Source organism: Ursus maritimus, unplaced genomic scaffold (assembly GCF_017311325.1).
Source record: "Ursus maritimus isolate PB19 unplaced genomic scaffold, ASM1731132v1 scaffold_34, whole genome shotgun sequence".
Taxonomy (NCBI): Eukaryota; Metazoa; Chordata; class Mammalia; order Carnivora; family Ursidae; genus Ursus; species Ursus maritimus.
The window spans coordinates 17,586,557-17,608,333 of NW_024426008.1; the positions used below are offsets into that span (position 1 = coordinate 17,586,557).

Below are 21,777 nucleotides of genomic sequence, written 5' to 3' on the forward strand. Positions count from 1 at the left end.
TTATGTACACCAGCTTGTGATGAATACCTATTTCTTTAAGTGCTTGCAAACTACTTGTTTAGGAATCCAATTCGAAATCTCACCAATAATTGATACCAAGTTTGTGTTTACTAGAATGCCTCTTATAAAACTGGAATGTGTCCACCTCATCCTCGGGTAGGTTTTCCTTTTGCAGTGTTTTTCCAAGTCTGAGGCAGTGATCTTATATTAGTTTCCTATTGCTGCTGTAACAAATTACCATAGACTTACTGGCTTAAAGCAACACAGATGTATTATAGTCTGGAGCTCAGAAGTCTGAAATCAGTGTCACTAGCCTAAAACCAAGGTATTGAGAGGGCTGCATTGTTTCTGGAGTGTCTGAGGCAGAAGCCATTCCCCACTCCTTCCAGCTTTCAGAGGCCACCCACATTCTATGGCTCGTGGCCAGGAGCCAGCAATCACATCACTGACCTTTGTTTCCATGGTCACGTAATCTGTTCCTGCTCTGGCTTTCCTGCCTCCCTCATAAGGATCCTAGTGATTACGTTTGGCCCACCCAGATAACCAGATAATCTTCCCATCTCAAGATCTTTAATAACACCAACAAAATCCTTTTTGCCTTGTAAGGTAGCATATTCACAGGTGTTAGGGATCGAATGTGGACATATTTGGAGGAGGCCATTATTCTGCCTGCTACAAATCCCAATATCATCACATAAGCAAGTTGCTTTAATATCTTTAGATAGAATTTATTTGGCTTAATTACTGACATGCATTTTATGGACTAATATTCTTGCTATCATCTTTATTCTCTTGAACTGCAGTTCTCTCTGACCTATTACACTTTCCTTGCTAAGAAAACCTTTCCATAAGAGGGAAGAGGCCCTCAAAAATAGCAGTTGAAGGGTTCCGCTTTGTCTGTCATTTAACTTGACACCATCTTCCTCAAACACTGATCAGTGACCTCTCCCTTCTTTGCTTTTTTAAGTTAAGTGGCGCCTGGGTGGCTCAGGCAATTGAACACCTGACTCTTGGTTTCAGCTCAGGTCATGATCTCAGGGTTGTGGGACTGAGCACTGGATCAGGCTCTGCACTCAGTGGGGAGTCTACTTGAAGATTCTCTCCCTCTGCCCCTCTCCCCAGTCGCATGCTCTCTCTCAAATAAATAAATCTTTAAAAAAAAAAACCCAAAAAGACCCCAACATTTGGTTTTTAACATTTTCTCAAGTCTCAACATATTCACAGTGAGCCTTCAGGATTTTTCATTTGCACAGATTTGTGCCACGTCCATGGTCTTATATGCATCCTTGATCATATGCCCTGCCTTTGAGATTCTGGTTTTGTTCCTTCTAAATCTAGGCATGGATTGTTCCTTGAGCATGTTCTATTTCTTTAATGTCTCCTCAGCATCCTTCTCATTAGGATAACCCAAGATTACAGAGTAAGCATTTCTTTTTTTAAAGCTACTTACTCTTCTTAAGTGATAGTCTCTTGTAGAAACTGACTGTGGACTCACTTTATCTTTCTCTGATTAAAAAAGAAAAAATCCAGTGGATGTGTCTGAACAGGCCCATTTGTTCCCTTTTTCTGCTGTTATGAATTCCAAGGTGACTCAGTCACTTCCTCCCATGTTTCTCGTACCTTCTGTTTCACCAACTGGCTTTTCCTTTCTGGTCAGAATTCACTGGAAGCACTGGTCATTTTGTCCTCTAATCAGCTGTTCCATTTTTAGCAATAGGAGCCTCCCCGCAGATGTTCAGGGAGCTAAAGTCATGATATCACTACATGACTATTATAAGGCTGAGTGGTCCTTACCCCTTCACCCCTTCTCTGCATCTTTCACCTCTGCCCACAGGCTTCCACACATGGTTCTGGAGTCTTCCACATGGTACTTTGTTAATGTTTAGTGCTCTGACTTGAGTGGGAGGGCTGGGGCTGAGAAAGGATAGATACCAACTAGACATAAGTTTAGGAATGGGCAGTAAGTGGGGTCCAAACCAATCTGGAAGTCCTGCAAGTAAATGAGTAACAGACAAATATCCTGGTTTAGTTTAAGGGAGTCACTGGTTTCAGGAAAGAAAACTCCACTCCAGCTACAGGGGTAGAGCAGGTGACTGCGGCAATGGCAACCATTACATGTCACTCCATAACCACAGTGATTAGAGGTGAGCACACATAGGTAAGGGAGCTGCTTGTAGCCATCCTGGGACCACAAGAAGAGCTAATTTTAAATGACGTTGACATCATGGAAGGGGAAACAAACAAAATGAAAGAAATCAGTTTCTTGATGACACTATTGAGCCACAAAACCAAGCCTTCCCTGAGGCCAGTCCCTCTTTAGGATTTTCAGTTCCTTTTAATGTCAAAGCCCACATGAGATGGATTTCTATTCAAAATGTGTTCTTCCGTTCCATAACCTAAAGTTCTATTCCACCAAGTTTCACCAATACCCAGGAGACTAGGTTAAAATATTAAGTTTACTTTGCTTATTTTTGTTAATTACCAGTATTTCTGTGTATTAAATCTGGACAAAGAGAAGTAGTTTGTTTTTTTGTAAATTGGAAAATGCCAGTGGGGAGGGACAAAATATCCAGATACCCATGATTAGGAAAGAGACAGGTGTCAGGAACTTGTCTTAGGGGGCCTGGTAGAATTTTGGCTGAGATGAAAAGGAGGTTTGTTTGTTTGTTTGTTTGTTTGTTTGTTTTTTAGGAGGTCTTAAAAGATATAGAGGGGGACACCTGGGTGGCACAGTCGGTTAAGCATCACACTCTCGATTTCAGCTCAGGTTGTGATCTCAGGGTTGTGAGATTGAGCCCCATGTTGGGCTCTGTGCTCAGTGGAGAGTCCACTTAAGACACTCTCTCCCTCTGCCCCCCTATTTATAAATAAATAAATCTCTAAAAAATATATTTAAAAAAAGAAGACATAGAGGAATTCCCAGGAGACAAGTCCCGAGAGTGGGGAGGATTGAAGGAGCTCTCACTTGTGTGGAGGACAGGGTAGGACATCTGAGGGGCAACTAATCTGAGGATTGTTGTAGATGGAGCGATAATTGACTTGGAGTTCAGAGTTAATAGGGCATGATGTGGAGTCAAAAGAGGACTAGAGGACTAAAAGAACAAAGACTGACTGAGGGATGGGAGGTGATGTGGAGAGAGAAGGTGAGTTGGCAGGAATGAAGGGGTGGGCAGTTGGAGAAGACAGCGTGTGGTCAGTGAGTCAGCTCTGAGTTCTATCCACTTAAGGGCATATTTGTCTTCTCTGCCTTGCCTCATGCTGCAGGAAGTGTAAGAATTGTTTTCACAGAATGCTGTTTTTCACGCCTTTTGTTTCTGTGGTCTGAGTTTCGGTCTTAGGCACCAACCTGTCATATGTGGGCAGCAGTGGCAGCAGCCGATCACTTAGTACCGATGATGTACATGAAATTCTGTTCTTCCTCCCTCTACTCTCAACCCACATATATAAACATCCCCCAATCCTACAAACACCCAGAAGAATAAATCTGCAAAACAGCTTCTTTCAGATGCCAGTAGCGGCCCTGAATCAGAAGGATTCAGTTTTGCTAATAAGCTTTATAGTTCTCTTCCCAAGACTTTCCTTCTTTTCTAAACCACTTCCATTTTTCCCCTATGATAGGAAAAACAACTTGTAAAAACTGTAAGTGGCCATAGAGATCATTGAATCTACCTCCCTCCTTTTTGCACCCGGAAAATTGTTGGCCAGAAAAATACGTCCTTTGACATAGAAAAGTTTTTTTAATTTGACGAAATCCAATTTATTATTGTTGTTGTTGTGTTGTTGTTGTTATCATTTTCTTTCACTGCTTGGGCTTTTAGTCCATGAAATCTTTAAACACCAGCCCTCACTACCTACTAGGTAGTGTCTTCCCTTACTTTCTAGAGGACAAATCTGGTGATGGCCAACTAGTCAATGACTGGCTCCTCCACTGGCAAGTCAAGAGATTTAAAGAACAGGAATAATGGAGGGAACAGCAGTGGGTAGGGTAAAGGATGGGTCCAAAGGAAAAAGTCCACACACACCCTAAGAAAATTGTTGTAGCTGATCTGACACCTGGCAGCTGGCTGCCACCCAGTGATGGAAATGGGCAAGGCTTAGGGGTACTAGTCTACAATTAGTAGTTAAGTTGCTACACAAACATTTTGCTTGAAATTTTGATAGGGCACTCTTTGGGATCGGATGGGTTTGGCTTTGGGGTTGTTTGTTGCTTAAGTGAGTTGGAGTGAAAGACAGGCTGGTCTTCCCAAGTCTGAAACTGGCAACCCTGGAGTGCGGCTTCCATAAGGCAGGGCCCTACATTCCAGTAGGAAGGCATCACTGTCTTCAGTGGAGCAGCTGCGTGGTGACCCACTTGTGCTCCAGTAATATGCCATTTCTACTTTTTATAGATTTCTAATCTGCCAACAGGAGGCCCCTTAATTTGAGGTGATTTTCCAGCAGTGAAAGGTCTGTTAGGATTACAGCTGCAGCTATGAATCAGAGCAGACACAACCTCTTAGCCTTACATTTGACCTCATTACTCTAAACTCTAAATGATCAAAATAAGTAACCATAAATCAGAGAGGAGAGAGAAGGGAAAACAGGCTTAATAGACTAATTATTTAAAAGTTATAACCCAGTCATAACACCTCCAATTTGTCCTCTACCCCAATTCAAGACAACTTTTCATTTGCTAGTGACAGAAATCCATCTTAAATGAGTTTAAACAAAAGGGGGAATTCATAATAATGATTTTGTGGGTATCTCAGGTAATCAAAGGCAGACTGGATAACCAAATTACGAATGGATAATGTGTACTACGGGGCCTTTGTGGAGAGTAAGAACCTAAATTCAGTCTTACTTCAACTCTCTGTCTCCGTCTGTGCTTCAGTCTGTGTTGACTTCATTTTGTCTCACAGCAAATGAGTATCCCTTCATAGCAGGAAACATGACCACTGAAAGCTCCCCTATTTCACGCTGAGCTCCCACCAGGGAATGTCTGTATTAGTCAGGGTTCAGTTGCAGATGACAGAAACCCTTCCTGCAAGTTTAAGCAGAAAGAAGACACCCAGGGGCACCTGGGTGGTTCAGTCAGTTAAGCGTTCAATTCTTGATTTCAGCGCAGGTCATGAACTCAGGGTTGTGAGATCGAGCCCTGAGTCAGGCTCTGAGCTGGGCATGGAGTCTGCTTGAGATTCTCTCTCTCTCCCTCTCCCTCTGCCCCTCCCTCTTTCCCCCTGCATGCACAAGCGCCTCCACGTGCACTCTCTCTCTCTCGAAGTAGAAGAAGAAGGAGGAGGAGGAGGAGAAGGAGGAGAAGAAAAAGAAGAGGAGGAGGAGGATGAAGAAGAAAAGAAAGGATGAAGGAAGGAAGGTAGGAAGAAAGGAAAGGGAAAAAAGGAGACATCTGACGCTCATGCTTTCCCACGGGATCCTCACTCCCTTTATCACTTCTAGAATTAGGCGCTTATGCAGTCACTGGAAGAGCTGGAGAGGTAGGCACCAGGCTGAGCTTCCAGGAACAACTTCCAGAATAATACTGCAGAGATTCCTGCCACAATCAGAAGGCTGCCCACTGCCTCTCTGCTTTCTGTGCAAATGAAACTGATGTCCCATGTTCTGCTTCTATTTTAAGATTTTTTTATTTACTTATTTTAGAGAGATAGAGAGAGAGCTGGGGGAGGAACAGAGGGAGAGGGGCAAGCAGATTCTATGCTGAGCACAGAGCCGCATGCAGGGCTTGATCCCATGACCCTGAGATCATGACCTGAGCCAAAATCAAGAGTCAGATGCTTAACCAACTGAGCCACCCAGGCATGCCCCATGTTCTGCTTCTTGACACCACTCACAAAGCTAAGAAGTAGCCACTGGGACCTCAGCTACAACGGTCAAGAAAAGCAAACATCCATATATGGAAGAGTCTGGGTAAGAACGTGGAGAAATCAGAACCCTTGTGTACTGTTGGGGAGAATGTAACATGGTGTGGCCACAATGGAAAACAATCTGGAGATTCCTCAAACAATTAAAAATAGAACTACCATATGATCCAATAATTCCACTTCTCGGTAATTATCCCAAAGAATTGCAAACAGGATCTCAAAAAGATACTTGCACAACCATGCTTATTGCAGCATTACTCATTGTAGCCAAAAGGTGGAAGCAACCTAAATATCCACTGGTATTTGATTTATCCACTGATGAATGGATAAAAAAAAAATGTGATGTAGGGGCGCCTGAGTGGCACAGCGGTTAAGCGTCTGCCTTCGGCTCAGGGCGTGATCCCAGTGTTATGGGATCGAGCCCCACATCAGGCTCTTCCGCTATGAGCCTGCTTCTTCCTCTCCCACTCCTCCTGCTTGTGTTCCCTCTCTTGCTGGCTATCTCTATCTCTGTCGAATAAATAAATAAAATCTTTAAAAAAAAAATGTGATGTAGACATAGTGGAATATTATTCAGCCTTTAAAAGAAGTAAGTCCTGTAATGTGCTATAACATGCATAAACAATGCACCCATTACTTTCTAACATGTAATTTACTTACTTATGCTTATTGCCTTTCTCCCCTCTCCATCAGGGCAAGGAGTTTTTGCATGTTTTGTTCTTTGGTGGATTCCAGGTACCTAGAGCTGTGCTTGGTTCTGGGCACCCAATAAATTGGATACACGGATAGATGGATGGATGGATGGATGGATGGATGGATGGATGGATGGATGGACAAACAGATGGACAGATGGATGGGCCAGTTACCAAATGAAAGGGGAAGTAATATTGCTAACTAAGGGAAAGATTCTGGAAGGAAAAAAAAAAGTTGTCTGCCACATCCAACAGTTATTGAGTACCTACCACATACTAGAAAAGGCATTGGGAAAGTATAAGACATGGTTCAGGCACTCAGAGAAATCATGAAAATATTTAATGACTAAATGAGAAGTGGTAGTTTTAAGAGGAATCATGGTTCAAAGAAGGGAGTGTTTCATTTGTTTGTGGGTAATCAAAGAAGTCTGTATGGGGAGGAGCCCAGGCCTGGGTTGGGCCCTGAAAGCATGAATGATTCAGGTAGATGGTGGGAAGAAAGGAGGATATTCCAGGAAGGGACAGCTGCACGAATAAAGACAGACAGCCCAGGAACAAGCAGAGAAAAATACTTCCCATTTGACAAAACAAGGAAAATGAGATGCAAAGAAGCAGCTGGTACACTGAAATCTCCTCCTTACCAGCACCCTCACTAGCATATGTGCTTGTGTTTGGTATGTCACCACACTGAAGCCTGCAAGGCCACGTGGGTGGGGGGTCCCCCGGGCCCCAGGCCTGGAAAGAAGGGGGAATCCCTATACACTCCACCTAAGGCAAAGGAAGCTCTCCAGGCCCTCGTCAGCATAGATTTCACGCGCAGCCTAATATGAGAAGGTCAAAACCTGTGTCCCCATTTTAAAAAATCACAAAACAGGGGGAAATTGTGGAATTTTAGTCACATTGTAGAGTCTAAATTAGAGGTTCATTAATTTGGGTGTGTAAATGGGTTGCAAGTGTCCATGCTAATTTTGGGTGTTTGTGCATATGTGCAGTTTCCCAAAGTCCCAGTTACTTTATCGTTTGGAGCACTTTTCTTTTTCTGAACCTTTCCATCCTACCCAAGCCTAGAAAGGCCTTGCTTAGCATAGCTGAAAAGGCCTGTTAAGACTACCATAGTGTTTTCTTACTAAATGACAAAAATACTATTTTTCTAAATCTATGGAGAAGAATATCACCTCCCTGGAAGGCAGAAGTTTCAGTCATTTTTTTAGAAGGTTTTATTTATTCATTTAGAGAGAGAAAATGAGCGCCTGTACAAGCCAGGGGTAGGGGGATTGGGGAGGGGCAGAGGGAGAGGGAGAGAAAATCCCCAGCAGACTCCCTGCTGATCATGACCTGAGCTGAAACCAAGAGTCGGACGCTTACCCGACTGCATCACCCAGGGGCCCAGAATTTTGTACTTCTCATAAAAAATACTTGCACAACCACTCCAAAGATGTCTATGTCTTAATCCCTGGAACCCGGGAATATATTATTTTATGTGGCAAAAGCGATGTTGCAGATGGGATTAAATTGAGGCCCTTGAGATCAGACATTCATTCTGCATTATCGAGGTGAGTCGGATCACATGGGTTATTAAGATCTGAGAATCTTCCCCAGCTGTGGCCAGAGGGAAACATGACCACACATGGGTCAGAAAAGTGGAACACATTCATTGTTGGCTTTGAAGATGGAAGAGTCACAAGCCAAGAAGGTGGCCTCTAGAAGGTCGTAAAGGTAAAAACAAAATAAAACACAAACACAAACTTTCCCCAGGAGCCTCCAGAGAGGAACACAGCCCTGTCAACACCTTGATGTTAGCCCAGTGAGACCTGTGTTGGACTTCTGACCTCCAGGACTGTAAGATAATAAACTGGTGCTTTTAAGCCACTAAATTTGGTGGCAGTTTGTTACAGTAGCAATAGACAAAAGTGACACAAAAGTGAATTTGCAGAGAAGATTTACAAGAGCATGTGATGGCAGTGACCACGGGGGTGACATGGGGCTACCTTACCCCGCTGTTCTCTGGCTCCTCTGGCGACAGGTTTTCTCCCCCACTGCCTCGTACACTTGTGTGTGGAGGGAACTCACGGGCTTTCTTGCATATGCTTGGCACCCTCCTCAGTCCTGTGAAAAGCAAAGACAGAGATACAAAATAGAAATAAATGGAAAGCTCTTGGAACACTCTTCCAAGTGTTCAGAAGGGGCTGGATTTTGTAAGCGTTATTATCTCATGTCTTTTGTCATTTAGTAAAATCTTGCTTGAATATGTCACCCTTGTCACTACTGAGCTTTGGGGTGTCAGGGCAAGCCTGTGGTTGCATTTGAGAAGAAATACTAAAAATCAAACAGGTCACATACACCCCACACAGAATGATGGTAATAGTGGAAAAGGACAAGGGATTCTTTTTTTTTTTTTTTTTAAGATTTATGTATGTATTTATTTATTTATTTGGCAGAGAGACAGCGAGAGAGGGAACACAAGCAGGGGGAGTGGGAGAGGGAGAAGCGGGCTTCCCACTGAGCAGGGAGCCCAATATGGGGCTCAATTAATGGACCCTGGGATCCTGACCTGAGCCGAAGGCAGACGCCCAGTGACTGAACCACTCAGGTGCCCCAATGACAGGGGGTTCTTAAAGAAAAGATCATAATAAAGACGAGAGTTAGGACCAGACCTTGGTCTTTGGAGGAGAATCATCCTCTAAGTTGGCCACAGAGCACATCTGTGTCGTCCTTAATATTGGAACAATATTTGTACCTTAACACTAAAGGCTTTGGGGGCTTTGAATTGGGCTTTGAAAAAGCACATACTCTTTTTCCCAGAACTGTTTCTCCTTCTTAAGTTCAGCACTGAAAGCGATTACTGCTTCATTCTGCCTCCTTAAAGCTATAGTGAATAATTTTCTCATGAGATGACATGAAAGGTTATTGGAAGCAAACACAATACATCACACTTGTGAGAGGTGTGACCCTAGTTATAAGGGTCAGCCTGTCTGATCAGACCAACCACTGTATAGCTAATTGCTTCCATATTTCCTGGAAAATCCCGAGGCGTCGTTCACAGAATACACCTTCCTGAGCCAATGCACGTACAGTGGACACTCCCCCAACACGGTCATGGCCATGCAGCTCTTTGCAGTCTCCCTGTATTGTGGCAACAGCTAGTTGGTCTGAGAGTGGGCAGTTCACCCAGATTGGTAAGTCAGAGTCTCTACTCTAAGAATTTTACTTTATTTTTTTTTAGTAGGCTCTGCACCCAGGGTAGAGCCCAAGGCAGCACTCGAACTCACAACCCTTCAATCAAGACGTGAGCTGAGATCGACAGTTGGATGATTACCCGACTGAGCCACCGAGGCACCCCACTTCTCTAAGAATTTTAGAACTGGAGAAAGAGTAAAAGGGGGAGTGGGCTGCAGAGGACAATGGAGAGAAATGTTTCTGGAGAGTCACAATTGCAACAATTAAACTCAAAAGCTGTTGGGAAACTAACTTTTTTCCATCAGATGACACTCTTAACTGTTTCCGACCGTGGTTCCCATCCGCTCCTGGCTTAGCCACGTCCCTGACGTGGAGCACCCTTCTGCCCTTTTAATAAATTCTCCTTTTGCTTACACTGGTTTGAGTGGGTTTTGTTCACATACAACCAGTGAATCATGACATATAAGCCCCCCTGCTGCGGAGAGAGTATGCGATGCAACAACATGGCTTTTAGGGGGACATGGCCTCGGGAGCCCACTGTCTCACCCACCACTGTCAGTACCTCATTTCTGTCAGCAAATATGCAAGAAGTAACCAGAAAAGAAGGCTGCTTTTAAATGTCTCTTTTAAAATGTAAGGAGGAGGGTCAGAGATCCCCTTGCCAGTCTCCAAAATAGCTCTCCGTTTCACTCTTCTTTCTCCCACATACATCTCAGGAGGGGAAATAAACCAAGGATCGGATTGCTTAGTCACTTACAAAAATGGCTACAGTCAGAGAAGGTGAAAGCAGAAACTTACTAGTGGGCTGAATGCCAGAAACAGCTGTCATGGACCAGAATCCACATGACAATGAAGGAGTGCATGGTATCTTTGAAATTAAAATAGGCGTATTCTCCCTGCCCCCCAAACACACAGAATCTCTCTCTCTCTCTCTCTCTCTCTCTCTCTCTCTCTCTCTCTCTCTCACACACACACACACACACACACACACACACACACACACTCCTTATTCACTCTTAATGTCTTGTGTCCCACTCCATCAGTTCAGGGGTGGGAAGAGAGAATCTCCTGAGATCACAGCATGATCACGTGGCGGAGAAGTGGCTGTCACAGCCAATGTAATACGAGATCTGACCTGAGCTAAGACAGGGCATAAAGCCACAGTGCGCCTTACTAACTGGTTTCTGCACTGTCCCAGATAGAAAACACTCCTTGGGCACGTGCAGCATCTCTACAGTCTACTTTTGACCAGCTCTCTTAAGCAACAAAAATGAATCCAAAGTGTTTACTTTAACCATCCTACCTGTTCTTGTGCACAATTTCAATAACATGCTGTATTTTTAATAAAAAATTAAAGGAATGCAATTTTAGAAAAACGTGTCAGGAATATTTATTCTCCAGAGAAACTGAAGATTATATATCCCAAGTCTAAAATTACATGTTCTTTACTACACAAACAGGAAAAGATTTATGAGTGAAAGGAATATAACAGCAGATTTGACATTTATGCAAAAATATTCAAAATTGAAATGGTATAGGTCAAACCATGTGAAAATGCCGATACATTCCTTCCGTGAGGCTTACAAGTATGGGATTTGGAGTCAGGTGGAACTCAATTCACACATGAGCTGCCCTACTTACCAGCTGTGCACAATTTCTTAGGCTCTCTGGGTCCCAGTTTCAACATGTGTAGGGCGGGGTGGAGAGAATATCAAGCTCCCCAGGTTGCTGCACGAGGGGGCTCTAACAGGTGCTCTAGCAGGTGTAAGATAAACTGCCAGCCCCAGTAAAGGGCAAAGAGAAGCTTCAGGCATTCTAAGAACCAAAAGGTCCTTCTTTTCTTCTCTCTTCTCAGAGGTTTTCTAGTTGTTCTTTCCTATATTTAAGCCTAAAGAACTGCCCCAAGCCAAGAGGAATAGAAAGTCATTACTCAGGGATCTTCAAAAGGGAAGATTAAGAAATCTATGCACGAGAGAATTTCTTCAACGCAAACTTATCTGCAAGGTAGAACATTTTCTCTCTTTCTCTTTTCTGGCATTCTCAAAAAATAAGAATAAGGAATATTTCACACTTGTCTCCCAAGACAAAATAAAACAAAAACCCTATTCAGCTATTCCTTATTCAATCTAGATTTGCAGACTTGCCAGGGTTCACAAAACCCGTGTTTAAAATTCTTATTCTCACCTCCACTTCTGTCCCTTACCTAACCCAACTCTACCTCTGTGAACCCCCTCCCCTCAAGACAATCATTCAGAACATGGCATGTGGATGCTTCCAGAGGCTACGTAAGCCCAGCCTGGCTTCGCGCAGACACACGCATCTAAGTGACCAATGATTTATGTCAGGAGAGAGGAGGTATGCATGTCTCCAGCCTTATGTAATCTTCACAATGATCTTTCACAGCAGTTAACATTTTAGTCACTTTACAGGTGAAGGATCTGTCCCAAAGCGAGATGGAATAGCTTTCCCAAAGCCCCATGTCTGACTTCAGAACACCTCACAGCCTGAGTAGTCCTTACAGAGAATAATTCATATTATGTCGTCCCTCTGCTAAAGACTTTTCAATGGTTTCACATCACACTTTCAGTAAAGTCCAGACTCCTCCTCACAATATGAAAGACTTACCATGATCTAGCCCCTGACTTCTCCAAACCAGCCAGGCATTGGCAATCAGGAATGCTGACATAAATTGGCTACTAGGAGCAAATCTGGTTAATATATCAAGTAATAAAGTATAATGTTTGGAATGATTTTCTCTGCAGGGCAGAAATCAGTTGTTTCTACTTTCTCACCATGGGCCAGAATCATTTGCCTTGCTATCAGTTTTCCACAACATAATTTCTATCTCTACAAAGGAGTACAATATCCATCAATATAAAGACTACCAAACATGTCATTCTATGTAAATGGCTAATCCCCAAAGTGTCTAGCACTCCACTGAAAGGACATTCAGTAATCTCTCTTGCATATGTCCAAGACTTGGACAATTTTTCCTGACAATAACTTTGCTGTACCTTGGCTTTTCATGTAGTTGGGAGAAGATTAGTGTCAGGTCTTGCTTTCCTTGGAAGTGGTTCAGGTTAGAGGAAGGAGATTGTAGGCTCTGCTGATTTGGGCAGAGATGACATTTTCCAAGTTCACAGCTCTGAACAATGCGTGGTACATGACAGGCATTCGATAACCATTTGTGGAATATATGAATAAAGGAGCACAGAGTTAAGGGGGGTTTGAATCCCAGCTCTGTCATTTACCAGCTGGGTGACCTTGGCCAACTTAATTATCAGAGTCTCGGTTTCCACACTTTTGAGATGGAAATAGTAACACCTACCTGGCCGGGTTTTTGTGAAGATTCAAAATAGTGTTTATGAAGTACCACACAGGGTGTCTAGCATATGGTAGGCTTTCGGTATACAACAGTTATTGCTTCAAATGGGGGTGATCACTTCCTCTACCCATATGGAAACCACATATCTCCTACAAAAATCTGGTGGGCAAATTTTCAGCCATAAGTTCTTCCTGTTGTTATCCTAATAATTAAATCCTAATAATCAAACTCATACCCAAAGATAGAAAACCAAATCAGCAAATTACCATCAAAAGAATCAACTATTTAAAATATTAAAAAAAAAAAAACTTTTCAGCAGAGAATGTTAACAATAAACAGAAGTAGACATCATCGGAAGGGGTTCCACATTATTTTAAAGCAAACCTTAGACTAAAATTATAGAAGGAGGAAAACTTTTCTTCTTTCTCTTAGTTTTAGTGGCTGGGGGACTTGTAAATTGAGTTGACAAAAGACAGCTTAATAGGAGAGAAGGCCTATCAATTTATTTTAATTTTATGTGCACAGAGACATCACAGGAGGTGAAAACCCAAAGGAGTGGTGAGATTTGGAGTTAATGTACCATCTTAATAGGGGGCATGGGGAAGGGAGACAAGAGGGACACTTCTGGGAGAACAACTGACTCCTTAGAAGTGGTGGGGGAGAGGGCATTCACAGAAATGTGATGAATTTTTGGAAAGATAAATGGGTCTTTGAGGAATAGATGGGAGACAGTTTGTGTCAGTGTCCATCCAGGTGTGGAGTCAATTTCTCCTCTCCCAGAAGAGAAGGTTAGGGTTGCTCCCAGGGAGAGGATCTACGACAACTGAGTTCTTTGGAGAGGCACTGCTTTTAGGCAGGTAAAGGATTTCAGGAACTCAGATGCTCTCAACTGAAAATAATTCTTACACAGAAGTGGCATAACTTGAGGTGGCATATCCTGATCCCCATCATATCATCCATCCATAGATGAACTCAGCTGTTTTTAAAATCAGCTCTGTATGTAGAAGAGACACTCGGAGGGCAAGAATTGTCTAAAGGAGAACTGGAGTGGAGGCACCTGCAGGAGATGCACTCCAATGTCAAAAAATGTAATTCATGGTAAGCGATGGAGTTCAAAATGTGCTATCTGAAAACATGGTACCTTGGCATCTTGAAGATTATAAGCTGAAGGAGGCTGAGAAAACAGCAGGAATGGGAAGGTCCCTCTGACCTTCCCCCTCCATTCTCCCTGAAGCAGGTGAGAAGACCTTGTGTAAGAGGTGCCCTCCCTACACCCAGAGGAAAGGACCACCGTTATGTCCAAGACAGAGACAGAAGGGCACAGGGAGGAATCTGAATGAACAAGTCTAGCTAACCTCCCCCTAGTTTACTAGAGCTACCTCACACTCCCTAACCTATCACAACTTTCCAGGACTATGCATTGGCCTTCAAACCCAGCATAGAAATACTCAGGTTTAACAGTTTCTTTGGGTCTTCATTTCCTTATGAAGCCTCCTGTGTCATGTAAAACTTATATTAAATACATTTGTCTGCTTTTCTCCTGTTAATCTGTCTTTGTCAGTTCAATTTTCAGACCAAGCCAGGAACCTTAAGAGGGTTAATGCAAACTTTTTCCTCCCCTACATAAGCCTGGGAGTTTAGTGAGACATGATTAGTATCAAGTTCAGGCAATCAATTAAGTGTTTTTTCTGGTCATTTAACTGGAAGATAGATCTAAGTCTGACAGGCCACTTTTATCTTTCTCCTAATTCTTCCTGGAGCCTGACCTCTTCCAGAAAGTAGCATCTGAGTGGGGGCAGGGTCCTCCTCCAAAGGATGTGCATTTGGGAGGTATCCCAGCTTAGCCTCCAGAGTAAATGAAATGTAAATCCAGTTGAAGAGAAGCTAATGATTCCTCTAGTGTTGTTCCTAAGGAAAGGAAGTGTTGTTCCTAAGGAAAGGAAGTAGACTCAGAGACTTGTGTTTCTCCAGCAGTAGCCTCTTTGGGGAGAGCTGAGAGCTGAGAGAAGTGGAATCCTAGGGGGAGTGATGTAGCAACAATTTTTAGAAATTGGAGCCAGGGCAGTCAGAAGGTGCTCTGCCTATAAGCTGGGTGTGTAGAGAAGGGTGGGCCAAGCTCAATGTAATCCTGAAAAGTTAGGACTTAGATGGTGTAAGAGGCAAATATAAATTAAAAATAAGAGGCTTAATTCTTCCTGCTGAAAATCAGGGAAGAGACTTACCCCTCTTCCCCACTGTTTTCTTTCAGATTTTCTTTCTTTATCCTTTCAAACATATGTAAATCTTTTTAATGGTTAAATAAGCCTCTTGCCAGTCTTGCAACTCAGGAGAATTTCCTCAAGGACAGGGCAGCAGTCTCTCTGGAACGTAATCATTAAGAAAAAATAAGGCCTATCCCCCATTTCAAAGGAAATTAGAAAATATCGTGGGACCTGGGAGCAGATGGATATAACTTGTCACCTAACTGCAAATTGCAAAACCTATCTAATGTACTCATTACATAATATATAAAAGAACAAGATTTCCCTGTTTTTGCAAGCCCTTCAGTGGGTTGCCAGTGACACACATCACCTTCTGGTTTAATGCTTGTTTGATATCAAAATAGTTGTCTTTCTCTCCCACCTTTGTGTAGAGGTTTTCTGGGTTGGGAGATTTTTATTTCTAATTATAGTTTCCCAACAGTTGATTGAAACCCAGAGAACAAGGTGAACTTAGGGTTCAAGTGCCTTCCCAAAGGCCAGGGAAATGGGAACAATTAGCTCAGACTCAGACTGGAAAGTAAAAGCAAACTAGGTAATAGCAACCAGGTAAAAAAAAAAAAAAAAAAAAAAAAAAAATAGCATGGTTGTTAAATTAACGTATTTTGGTCTTTGATACCCCTAGGTTCAGGATCTAGTTTTATCACTTACTAGCTAGGCAAGTTACATTCTCTGAATCTCTGCTTTCACCTGTAAAATCAGCATAAATAGCACCTACCATAGAGAGATCTCATGAGGATATGATAATTTAATCAGAGCACTTAGTCCATGCCTTCCCTATGGGTGGATTCACTCATTCTTAACTATTCCTAATGTATAATCTTAGCTATTTATAATAACTTGTAAATGTTATTATTATAAAAACCCAAATTACATTTAAATGAGTGCTTTATTTATTTATTTATTAGAGAGAATGAGAGAGAGCACACGCGTGCATGTGCGCACAAGTCAGGGGGAGGGGCAGAGGAAGAGGGATAGAGAGAACCCCAAGCAGGCTCCACACTCAGTGCAGAGCCCAACAGCTGGATATCATGACCCTGACATCATGACCCAAGATGATATCAAGAGTCAGATGCTTAACTGACTGAGCCACCCAGGTGCTCCACACTGAACTACCTTTAGAAAAAATAGCTGTTGAACTGTAACCCAATGATTTATACTTGGCTCCAAGATTCCCTGTTCTGCAGTAAATCACAAAGGGCTGTGGTGAATATAGTAGGAGAGATTTAGGTGAGATGCATAGGATTACGGACTGGGATTTTGACAGAATCACTTTTGGAGCTTTTTTTTTTTAAACCTGGATTCCCTACATGGGAGCAGTAGAAAAATATCCATTGTTGTGAAATCTGCACATGCCCACACACACCACACACAGCCAGTGTGCAAGTGACAATGGGCTCAGGCTTGTTACATCCCTGTGTCAGGGAGGAGAAAAGTCTCTTCCTTCTACTGTTCCAGTTTCTAACTAGGGCCCATCTTATGAAAGACAGACTAACGTAAAGAAATTTCTTTTCTTGTATATCTCTCATACACATGGGAGAAACTCAGTGATGAGTAAACTCAAAAAGGTGGCTAAAACTTGAGCTTAAATACCATCTTCAGCTAAAACAGAGGAAGAGAGGTGTACGGGGAGGCCAGTTATTGGCAAATGACCAGGAAAAGTACAGTAAACAAGGGTAAGGTTTGTTATGCAGATTTAAGATTTGTTGTACAGATTGAAGTACCTTCTACATTAATAAGAGTCTCTTAGGATTTAGAGTCATCTTTCTCCTCCTGGTACAGAGATGGAGACACTCTTACAAATGGAATTTCCTTTATAAAAGTAAATACCCCTTACAAAAGGGTAACTACTCTGTTTTCAGAGCTTCTCATGTGTCTGCAATCCTTAAGCCAAAAAGGCATATTTAAGGTGGCATATTCTGGCCTCCTAAAACTACCTTTCCATGATCATCTGAGAGATGGCAGAAGCACTTTGATTGTGGACTCTCGTGTGCTATCACTCCCCTGGACCATCTCCATTAGTAAGTATGAACCTTTAACTATGGGGGGTGGGGGCTTCCATTCTAGAAGTTGCCAGTGTCAGAAGAGATTTCTATGCCATTCATAAATACGACTGACATTCCTAATCATTTCTGAAATAATAGGTTGGTTTTTTGTGTGTTTTCATGAAAAACAGACATTATTTCTCGGAGCTCTCTCTGAAGTGCTCCAAAGTCAGTATTGGAAAATGTTGACTATGGAGCCATAGAAACCTCATTGGGAAGTCAGAGCACCTGGTGAAAATGCTCAGTACATTTGTCAGAGCTCCCAAGAGCTGATGAAAGAAAGTTCATGCTCCGGTGGGTTTCTTCATAGTCAAGAAACCCCCTCACAAAGCTGTCTTTGTAAGGAGTCCATAGCTCTGGGACTGAGCCTGTCAGGCCGACTTCCAGGCTCAGAAGTAAGTGAGTCCCAAGCCTGACCCCAGCTGGAAAAGTAGAATGTGCTAGAGGAAAAATCTGGGAGGAAGAAAAAGGCAACTCATTAAATTGCCTGCCACATAAAACACAGATAGTTTTAGAGATAAGGAGAAAGTGTAGTTTCTCAGATCTAGAAATAGTGTTTTCAAGTATGTTCATCATAGGGAACCTGTTCCAAAGTTGGAGGGCTGATCCTCCACTCCCAAGAATTCTGCAGGGAACGTATGTGCACAGATGCCGCACACATCTGTTCTGAACTCAATTAATATGTTCAGTGGGGGAATGAAATTTTAAGGCCTCAAAAATAGCACTGGTGGATCAGAGAGCCGTTCAAAGGGGAATTTTTAAATGCCTGGGGTTGGAATTCTAAACTGCGGGCTAAAAGAGGATCCAGTGCTTACTGCACGTCTCCGTCCGGGGTGAGCAATGAATCTTAATGGAATTCAATTTGATGATCAATGGCTACAAGTTATTCTATCTGTCACTTGAGCCAAACTCAAAAAGAATCATTATTTTAGTCATATATGATGCAACTTATGATAAAAAGCACTTCATTTAAAGATGCATTTGTAGAGCCTAGAGTTAAAAAATGACTAAGAAGACACTTTAGGTGATACAAGCAAACTAACACTTTGTGAAGTGGACAGTCCTTTCAGAGAACTGCAAAATGGGGCAGAAGGCAACAAGAGTCTATAGGGTAAAGAATAAAGAACAAGGAGGAGAGAAATAGAAAACATCTGATTGGCTACAGCCACACAGTCAACCTTATTTGGGGGGAGAAGGCCCAAAACTGGTTTGGTGTTTGGGGACTGGCTGACTGAATACACTGCTTTTCTGGTCAAGCAGAGCATTTGTTCAGACATGAACATTACCCAAAATTTGGCTTGCTGGCATGGCACCCTCTGAAGAAGCGGCTCCATCTGGGGTCTAGACATTGATTTCAACTCAAGGTAAGTGCCTCCATATCACTGGATTTGAAAATATTTTATAATTGATGGCAAAATTTACTAACTATAACCTAGAGTTATTATACTTGTGACATGTTGTTTTTTCCCCACAACAGAATACAAATCTGCAAATCCAGAGGAGCACGAGGTGGCTTTTTCTATGTTCTGGGTAAGCGCCCAACCACCACGTCCATTACAAAATGCCCAAGTGCTAATTCTTCTTGCTCATTGTCAGGTGTTTTTTCTGATGGTGAACTCACAGAGCACAAAACTAACTCTGTTAAAGATGCCAGGGCTTTGCAAACTTTTTCAAAAGGCAACAGAGGGAGGAGTAGTAACAAACCAACACCAGCAAGAATGTTGGTGCTGGCATTTAAGTTGCTATTCAAGGGGATTATGATTATTATTATTAAAATCCTACTATCACCCTGCTTTCCTTTAATCATATTGATGCCCCTTCTTTTACTTGGTGAAAAGAGGTTTCCACTGGATTTTTCCATAAGTCATCCTGTAGGCTTTTGGCCTTTCACGAAATTTTCTGAACATGAGAGTGGTGAGTTTTGCTGTGAAGGCTCCTTGGTAGAGATTAATGAAATTTCAAAGATGTGCACCACTCATTCTGTTCATTTGGAGCCACACGACCCTTTCCTTTATAAGTATTTTGGCCTTTAGTATTTTGCCCAGAGTACAAGGCATCACTGTTTAATAAGCATTTGAAACTATTACTTTATATTATTGCATTTTAAATGCTAGAGAGATGACAGACACACTTAAGAGGAATTACTAAAGCAATAACTCAGTGTCAGTTTATACCAGTAGCCATAAATGTCTAGCATCATGTTCTTGCAGTTTATAATTTCATTTAAATCCTAATTGATTATGACTGTTGAGTATGAGGAAATTCCAGGCAGAGGGGAAAATACAAGCAAGGAGTTAGAAGCAAGAATGTGCAAGATCCATTTGAGGAATAGAAAGCTGTCCAGTTTGACTAGAGCATACATGAGATATAGGACAGGTGCAACAAGAGATAAGGCTGGAAGGTGATTCTCAGAGGATAACTGAAGAGTTGAAAATCAGACTGAGATATCTATACCTGGTTCTGAGGGCACTAAGGGCATGCTGAATATTTTAAAGCATGGAACTTGCATGATTCTAGCCAGGCTTCAGAAAGATTAATAGAGCAGTGACTGTAGAAGAGAAGAGAATTAGGAAAGCAGAGGGTATTGGAGCCAGGACTGGATTCAGGGGTCCCTGTTAAAGCCATTACAACATCTCTACTTGGATAGCCTCAGCCCTCTTAAATCTAAGATCACCAAGACAGAACACATCAGTTTTTCCCACTGAGTATGCTTTCCCCTTAGTCTTCTCCATCTGAATAAATGGTACCACCACCCACCAATTCCTTCAGTCAGAAACTGGAAGTCACATTTGATTCTTCCCCTTTTCCTACCCCCACTGTGACCCACCAGGAAGTCTTGACAGCACTACCCCCAAAGAACATCTCTTATCCAACCACTCCTCTCCATGTTCCCTGCCAAAACCTAAGTCTAGGGCACATGAACCTTCACTGGGACAACTGCAACAACATCCTGAATGGTGTCGCTCTGTTCACATTCTGCAAATGGAGCCCAGAGAGATCTGCTCCAAGTATAAATCAGACAGTATCACTCTGTTTACAACCCCCCAATGGTCATCTGTGTGTTTAGAATAAAATCCAAACTTTTTATCTCAGCCTAAAATGTCCTACCTATTCTGTCATCTGCTTAACCCTCAAGATTTAATCTCTCTCCTCTTATTCATGACGTGTTAGCCTCCCTTGTCACCTGCCCTTAGAAGGTTCCTCCCCACCTCAGGTTCTTTTTGGTTTCTCAGTACCAATAGTATAACTCTGAAAACAAAAGCTAGTGGAGTAGCAGCGAGGTCTCATTCTTTCACTGTGAATTTTTCCCAAACAGGGATGTTATCTCACTCATTAAATCTATAGCTTTTCAATAACACATATAAAGATTTTTGTTTGTGGTCACAGCAGCTATTGTAGACATTGACTGTAATAAAGAGGGTCATCTTATGGAGAGCCTCCAAATGGAAGACTCTCCTGGCTCATTTCCTCCCCTTGTCTCTCTGGGGTGACATCTGGTTGATACAAAACAGAATATCAAAGATGGTAGGGGGAAGGGAAGGGAGGGGTGAGATTTCTGCTGGAAGGTTTGTCCTGAGGCTGCATGGACTCCTCCCACCCCCCAACTCCAACACTGTTCCCTTTGCCAAGTCAGTTTCTCTAAAGAATCCTTGGTTCATTCAGGTGTGCAAAGCTTCTATTACTTTATGTTACCGGAAAAGAATATATGCCCTTGAACATGTATACATCACATCTCCCTTCCAAATCACATCCCAACTAAACCCATCCTTAAGATTTTTGAATACATATATTCAAAATACTTTCTGTGCATATAGGCATCAGTTAGTAATAAAAAATTATCCCCAAACTTTGTACTTCGTGGCTTAGAACTATATAGATATAGATATAGATATAGATATCTTCAAATATATATATATATATCTCCATATACATCCCCCCCAATGATTCTATGAATGGTCAGGACTCTGAAGTTCTAGGACATAATGAGGATGGCTTGTCCAGCTTCACAATATCTTGGGCTTAGCTAGTTCATCAGGAAGACCCTCTGACTTGATGTTGGAGATTGAAACCATCTAAAGGTTCATCCACTCACACTTGGGAGCCTGAGATGACTTGAAAATTAGAGCTGCTGACTGGACTGCTCCATCTGCTGAAAAAAAAGCAGGCTAAGATAATAGGAACAAAGATGGGAGTCATATACCAGGCAGAAGGAAAAGCATCTGTATACCAAGGTTCCCTGGTGGGAGGGAGGACAATGCATTAGATGTAAGGAAAGAAAGCCAGTAAGGCTAGACACACACACACATACACACACACACACACGGGGGGGGGGGGGGGAGGCGGGGGGAGGAGAGAGAGGAGTCCCAGGTAAGAGGTCAGATACCACATGTCCTTACAGCCCAGTTTTAAATTTGTGGTTGT

At 42.4% G+C, this 21,777-nt stretch overlaps 1 protein-coding gene across 3 annotated transcripts in view; it reads right to left on the bottom strand.

The window, feature by feature from the left end:
• MAMDC2 (MAM domain containing 2) overlaps positions 1-21,777 on the bottom strand; it is a 278,192-nt gene that overhangs the window by 207,334 nt on the left and 49,081 nt on the right. For all 3 annotated transcript variants that reach the window (XR_005831848.1, XM_040620254.1, XM_040620255.1), the window contains exon 2: positions 8,544-8,656. The gene's annotated coding sequence lies outside the window, so the exon portion shown is untranslated. The remainder of the gene's footprint in view (positions 1-8,543; positions 8,657-21,777) is intronic.